Source organism: Primulina eburnea, chromosome 16, assembly GCF_022965805.1.
Source record: "Primulina eburnea isolate SZY01 chromosome 16, ASM2296580v1, whole genome shotgun sequence".
NCBI classification, from domain to species: domain Eukaryota; kingdom Viridiplantae; phylum Streptophyta; class Magnoliopsida; order Lamiales; family Gesneriaceae; genus Primulina; species Primulina eburnea.
In genome coordinates this window covers 7,616,914-7,624,114 of record NC_133116.1, presented here as the reverse complement: position 1 = coordinate 7,624,114, position 7,201 = coordinate 7,616,914, and positions in this window count along the sequence as shown.

Here is a 7,201-nt window from a genome sequence, read left to right as displayed (position 1 = left end):
TTGAGCTAGCTTTTGGGGTTGAGTTAGGTCCAAGTTCCAATCTTAACATGGTATCAGAGCCCGAATTTCACCGTTATGTGTTGGACTGCCTATAATTAGGCCACCCGTTCTGCCCATAATTGGGTCATTTGTAAACTCCACGCTCCAGATGTTCATTCCTGGGCGTGAGAGGGGTGTGTTAATTGTCCCACATCGGTTGGATAAATAACCTTTGAGTGGCATATATTGGCTTGGACAATCCTCCCCCCTTGAGCTAGCTTTTGGGGTTGAGTTAGGTCCAAGTTCCAATCTTAACAGTTTAACATGATCCTAAGGGGCTGCCATGACTAGGTAAGGTTTAAGGGTGGTTTATACATGTTTTAAAGGGTCCTAAGTGACACAATACAAGCTACACACGTACACATCAGAAAGCTGGAACCAAGTGATCATTAAAGTAGATGGTGGGGCTCGGTTGAAGGGAATTTGATGCATGGGGGCAGGTGGCTCGACCAGGACTTGTGGTTGGGACCTAGGGGTCATGGTTAGGTCATAGGAAGGGTCATAGGGGGGCTAGGGCTCGATCCTTGGGCTGGGGAAGAGTCCATGTGAAGTGGGACTCCTCCCCAAAGCTTGCGCAGAAGCTGGACGGGAAGTATGGGGCGTGCGGCTGGCCTGGTGGTGAGCCAAGTGGGTCCTACGAGGTCTAAGGGAGGTGGTCTAGGGTCGGGCTAGGGTCTGGTGGGCTGGGTCGCAGCTGGCTCAAAGGAGAAGTTGGAACCGTGAGTGAACAAAAGAAGCGCGCATGCTGCTATTCTCTTCAGGAGGTTTGTGCGCTGGTTAAAGGGGTTGGGCTGGTCTGGGTAGGGTCTGGGCGCGGTCCAGGGATGGTGAGGGTCATGTGTGCTTGGTGGTGGCTCGGTTGGGAGAGTCCTAGACTAGTTAGGAGTCCTATGGTTCAAGGGATCTCACGCACACAAGCAGAATCTGATAAGGGTCAAGTTCAGTAGGCTTTTTGTGCGGGTTAGGGTCATGTTTTTGGGCTGGGCTTGCATAGTAGGGTCCCTAGGTGAGTTGGCTAGGTTTTGGCTCAAGGTGGCTCGGGCGTGGCTCGAGTAAATTGGGAGATGACTCGGTGTGTTTGTTAGTGTGTCAAAAACGAAAATTTAAGAAGGAAAAATTGATCAGTGGGTCCACGGGGGTGGCTCATGACTTGGAAGGGTATAATAAATATTAAAAATGTTATATTTAAAATTTGGGATCAAAATAACGTGTTTTGGATTTATTCGGGATTTAATCGTCGCACAAAACGCTAATTAACGAGTTAATTGAAACACCTAGTTTTAAGCTTTATAAAATTATGAAAAATTAGGTTTAAGCTTAAATAATTATTATAAGTCTAAGTTTTTAATTTGGGAATTTTATATTAAAGTTTGGTTTAATTCGGGATTAAAACGCATTAATATGTTATATTTAAAGAATAAATTAAAAGTCATCTATTTAACCCAAATAAAAATATGAGAAAATTCTTGTAAGCTTAAATAATTATTTGGGACATGTTAGAGTCAAGAAATCAAGAAAAAAGTCAAAAAGGTAAAATGTCAAGTCTATGGGTAAAACGGTCTTTTTATACCAAAAATTAGTAAATGTCATGGCAGTGCCCTAAATGCTGTTTTTATGATATTATGATTATTTGTGAATGTTTATGAAATGTTCATGATTAAAATATGATTTTTAAATGTCTATAGGATTTTTATGAATTAAGGAAGACATTTAAAAGACATGTTGCATGCTTGGTTCCAAAAACAAAATTAAATGATGCATGATTTATATAAAGTGATGAGAATGTAAACGTTGAAGTAAGTGAAGTAATTGTGACTAATTCGTTAATGTTGGAGATGTCGTGAGGGTGACGGTCCCAGTGGGAGCCCGACGATCGTATTTTCACCATTACGAATATGTTAATACGTAGGCCAGGGCCCAGTTGATCGGTGAGAGTGTTGCTGATGTCACCCGTCGCCTAGTACTGTGGTTTTCTTTATATGGATCCATCGCCCAATACGATCAATAATACGAGTCACAATCACGATCTGAATTCAACAAACACGAACATGAATATGAATATATTGATACGAATATGAATTCGAATACGAATACGAATATGAATATGAATACGAATATGATTATGAATATGAATATGTTGATATGAATATGTTTATGAAAATGTTTATGAAAAGGGATCATGAAAATGTTTTTAAAGTTTATGCATTGGTATGAAAATGATATTTTAAGTACAAGTATTTTTCAGTGTTATATGTTAACTGTATTACGTATTACTTGTTATCAAGGATATGATGTGTTGAGTCTTTAGACTCACTAGGTGTGATTGATGCTGGTAATTATGCTAATGTTAATGGAGGTCTTGATGGTTGATCTGACTGGACTGGAGGTGCATATAACTCGAGGACCGACGTTAGTTTTTCGCACTAGTTATGAGTTATGATTTCAAGTTATGTTAAGAATATTTTATGACTTTTAATTATTTATGAGTGATTTTTGAGAGGTTATAGTATGAGCTATTTCCTTTGGGTTTCAAATTATAGTTGGTTGAGTTATTTGAAAATGATGTCAAAAAATTTTATTGTTCGGCCGATGCTAAGTGAGGTTTAAAAAAAAATTCTAGTACTTAAAACGAATAAGCAGACGTTTCAGTTGGTATCAGAGCAATGGTTCTGTAAAGAGTTGCGCCACCATCAGCGTCGGGAAGATCAGTTGTCAAACCTCAATTTGTAAGTTTACATGCTTTATATGATTTTATGATGTTACTTGCATAAGTACATGGCTTGTATGTTCACATCACATGTTTAATAGCATTATGATGATAAATGTTATATGCTCTAGAATTTATATATGTGATATGATATGAAATAAGAACTTATTTGATTTCGAAGCATGTTGGTTTTGTGGTGGAATTGGACTATGTTGACTTTTTGGATTTTAGTATGGACGTTTTACTTTTTGGGCTATACTTTTCAAACTTATTGCTTTTAGGGTTTGGTAAAACAGTTGACAATTTCATTCTTATGACTATTGCACTTGATTTTTAAAATGCTAGTTGGTTGATGTTTTAATTTAAAGGGGTTAAATATTTTATAAAAATATCTTCATGTGGTAAATGTGCATGGCCAAAAATTAAGTGTTTTAAAAAAAATTTCTAGTACTTTTAAAGCAAAAAAAAGGCAGACGTTTCAGTTGGTATCAGAGCCAGGTTTCGATCCTGGGACCTGTGGGTTATGGGGCCCACACGCTTCCACTTTTCAAACTCATCACTGCTAGATTCATGGTTAGTAGCATCTAATTTATTAATTAAATAATGAATGTTGCTACTACTATTATCGTTATGGATGGAAGATTCATCAAATACAAAGTGTATGGATTATTCAACAGTGAGAGTTCTTTGATTGTAAACTCTATATGCTTTGCTCACTGCTGAATATCCTAGGAAAATCCCATTATCAGTTTTCACATCAAATGCAGTTAAGTGTGTTTTGCCATTATTATGAATAAAACACTTATAACCGAATATGCAAAAGTATCCAATTTCTGGTTGCTTGCCGGTCCAGATCTCATATGGAATCTTTTCATGATTCTTATTGATCATGGACCGGTTCTGAGTATAACAAGGATTATTGACAACCTCCACCCAAAATCGCTGAGAGATTCTGGATTCTGCTAGCATAGTCCTAGCTATTTCCTTGAGATGCGGTTTCTTCTTTCTGCGACTCCATTCTGTTGCGGTGATCTGGCAGCTGAAAGCTCATGCTTGATGTCGTGATCTTTAAAGATATGATGACGGGGATTGGTTTAGAAATTCAGTTCCTCTATCACTCCTGATCCTGTCCACTGCTACAGTTTTCTCAATTTGGAGTCTCTTAAGAAGTGTGATGAGCTGAGCATCGGTTTGGTCCTTTGAACTTAGGAATATTACCCATGTGAACCGAGAGAAGTCATCAATTACCACAAGGGTGTATTTCTTTCCCCTTAAGCTCATTACCAGTATGGGTCCAAATAGATCTATGTGGAGTAGTGCATCTAACTGATGAGTGTCTTCCTTTATTTTTTAAGGTTGAGCGAACTTGTTTGCCTAGTTGACAGACATTGCAGATTCTATCTTTTACAAATTCTATGTTAGGCAAACCAGATACAAACTTAAGCTTGCTAAGAATGACAATGAATTTGGAATTAAGATGATTGAGTCATTTATGCCAAAGCCAGTTCTTATTACCATTTAATGCGATGGAACAAGTAGGTGCATTTAAACTATCATCATTCTATTTTTCCTTATATGTATTCTACTCTCTAAGCCCAATCAACACATTATTGACTACATCAGATTTAACAGTGCATGTGTGCTTGTGGAACTCAACGGTATAACCATAGCCACATAATTGTCTAATGCTGATCAGGTTATAACACAAATTTTCGATTAAAAGCACATCTTTAATGATAATATTACCATGAATAATCTTACCTTTACCCACAGTTTTACCTTTAGAGTTATCACCAAAGGTGATTCTTTGTCATTTGTAGTTAACAACTTCTAATAGAAGGTTTTTGTTTCCTGTCATATGTCTGGAGCAACTGCTGTCCAGAAACCAGATAGATTTTTTCAAATTCTTCTTCTTCAGTACTTGAGATCATTAAAGTAGGAACTTGTTACCATTTCCTATTTGGGTCCTGAACTGATTAGACCCTTAGGGATTCACACCTGGATTATCCTGAGGGATTTTCCTTGGTGTGTCCTAAGATGGATGCGATTAGGTGCATAATCTGGTGGTGTGTGCAATTGTCTTGGCTGTCTGTCATTGCCAATCAATCTGTACCTCTTTTGAACCGTTCGGCTGTTGTAGTATCGGTTAGGTTTTATTTTTGAATGATGTCTTGTTGAACTTGGCTTTCGGCGGAACCAATCTGAACCGTTATGAACGGTTTAATTTGGCATGTGTCTAAGCCACGATCGGTTGGGTTTAGCATTCTCAAATTTGACATATTCTATATCATGTCGCCTTCCATTGTTCTCGAGTCTTACGTTCTGATTGCTTTGGACTTCAGGTTCGTTATGTTTATGTACCGTACTAGATCTGATAAATTTAATTGATTTGAAACTGTCTCTATCTAACAGAGGTTGAGTTTGTGTTTAAGAGGTGTTGCACTCACTGATGCTGTAACATAGCTCGGTTCTGTCTCCGGCTGGTTTTTGCATCTCATGCATCCTTTCAAGAAAATCCGAAGACTTGTTCTATGTGTTGAATGTGTTAATCAACCGTTTATTTTTTTTAACGTGGCATGAAACAATCTACGCAGGTCATCATTCTCAGCCGCTAGCAGACTTAACTTCACTTTCAAACCGTCAACCTCCTTTTGGTGCGAGCAGCTTGAGAGAGTTAACTTGTTTTTTAATTCCTGTTTTTCTGCTTTAGCTTCATCGAATTGCTGCGATAGTCCCTTAAACTCATTCACCATGTCATATAGTGATGTGACAAGGTCTTCTCGTGTAAATTCAATAGATTCGAAGTCAAATACCATTTCATCTATTGATTCCAAGTCTTCATCAGCCATGAGACATTTTACTGTCTCATCATCGCTTTCACTCGTAGATGCCTCGAGATGTACCTTTCTGAATCTGTGTCGTCCCACTTGCTTATATCTTCATCTGCAATCAAAACTTGTTGGTTTTTCTTTTTGGTGAACTTTTTGTCATCTTTGGACCATCTCTTATCAACCGGTCTCTTTTCATCTTTCTTCGGTCTGTTGCTGAAACGTCAACTACTCATTTTCTTAAAAAGAACTAGAATTTTTTTAAAACCATTCCGCCGATATATATATATATATATAAATCCAACTCTATCATCCTCTCAAAAACGACTCAAAAAATAAATAAAAGTCGTAAAAATTTTTAATGATAAACCGTAAACATATGTGCGGAAACTACTAGCGCTGGTCCTCGGGTTATGTGCACCTTCAGTCCAGTCATATCAACCCTTAAGCCCTCCATTATCATTATTATCATAATCACTTGCATCAATCACACATAGTGAGTTTAAAGACTCAGCAAACCATATTCTTGATAACAAATAATACGTATACAGAACACATGCAAAAATGAAAATAATATTACGTAAAATAACATTTTCATAATGATGTATAAACATGAACATAAACATTTTCATATCATCATCGACATATTAATATTCATATACGTATTCCATTTTCCTTTCGTTGAATTCAGATCGTTAATAGTGATTTTCGTATACGTATTGGGGCGATAGATCCATCTACATGTAACCACAGTACCGGACGTCGGAGATATCAGCGACACTCTCACCCGTCAATTGAGCCTTAGCCTTACGTATTAACATATCATCGTATCAACGTATAAGTCACAATTACTTCACTTCCTCCAATATTTCGTATTTTCATCACTTATAAAAATTTAACATGCGTATATCGTTTTCTTTCAAACCAAGCATGCAACATGTCTTTTAACGTTAACGTTTCCTGATAAAATTCCATAAACATTTAAAATAAACATTTTAACATATAAAATATCATTCAGAGTACTGCCATGACGTTTACTCATTTTCGGATGTAAAATTACCGTTTTACCCCTAGACATAAAGTTTCACGATTTTGAATTTTCTTATTTATGTTGACTCTAGACCATCCCAAATAATTATTTAAGCTTACACTAATTTTCTCATATTTTTATTTAGCCTAAATCGATGGCTTTTTATTTATTCTTTAATTATAACTTTTAATGTGTTTTAATTCCGAATTAAATCGAACTTAAATTTAAAATTTCCAAACATAAAACATAGACTTTTTATTACCTATTCTACCTTGTGACCCGTGGACCACCCCCGTGGACCCACGGTTCAAGCCTTTAGCCAATTAAACTCTAAATTCGAACCCAACTAGGATACCTCGAACCATCTTGTGATTTTCATGAACCATGCCCAAACCAGCCCGAATCATCTTTGAACTAGACCTCCCCTGGACCCTCATGAACCCATTGGACCCTTATGACATGACCCTGGCCCCAACCGTAGCCTCCTACAACAAAATAAAGCAGCAGCCGAGACTCCACATTGCATCAGGACTCTTCGAACTTGCTTGGACTCTAACCAACGAGCCAGCCCCAAACCCAGACCCTTGTGCACCCTCT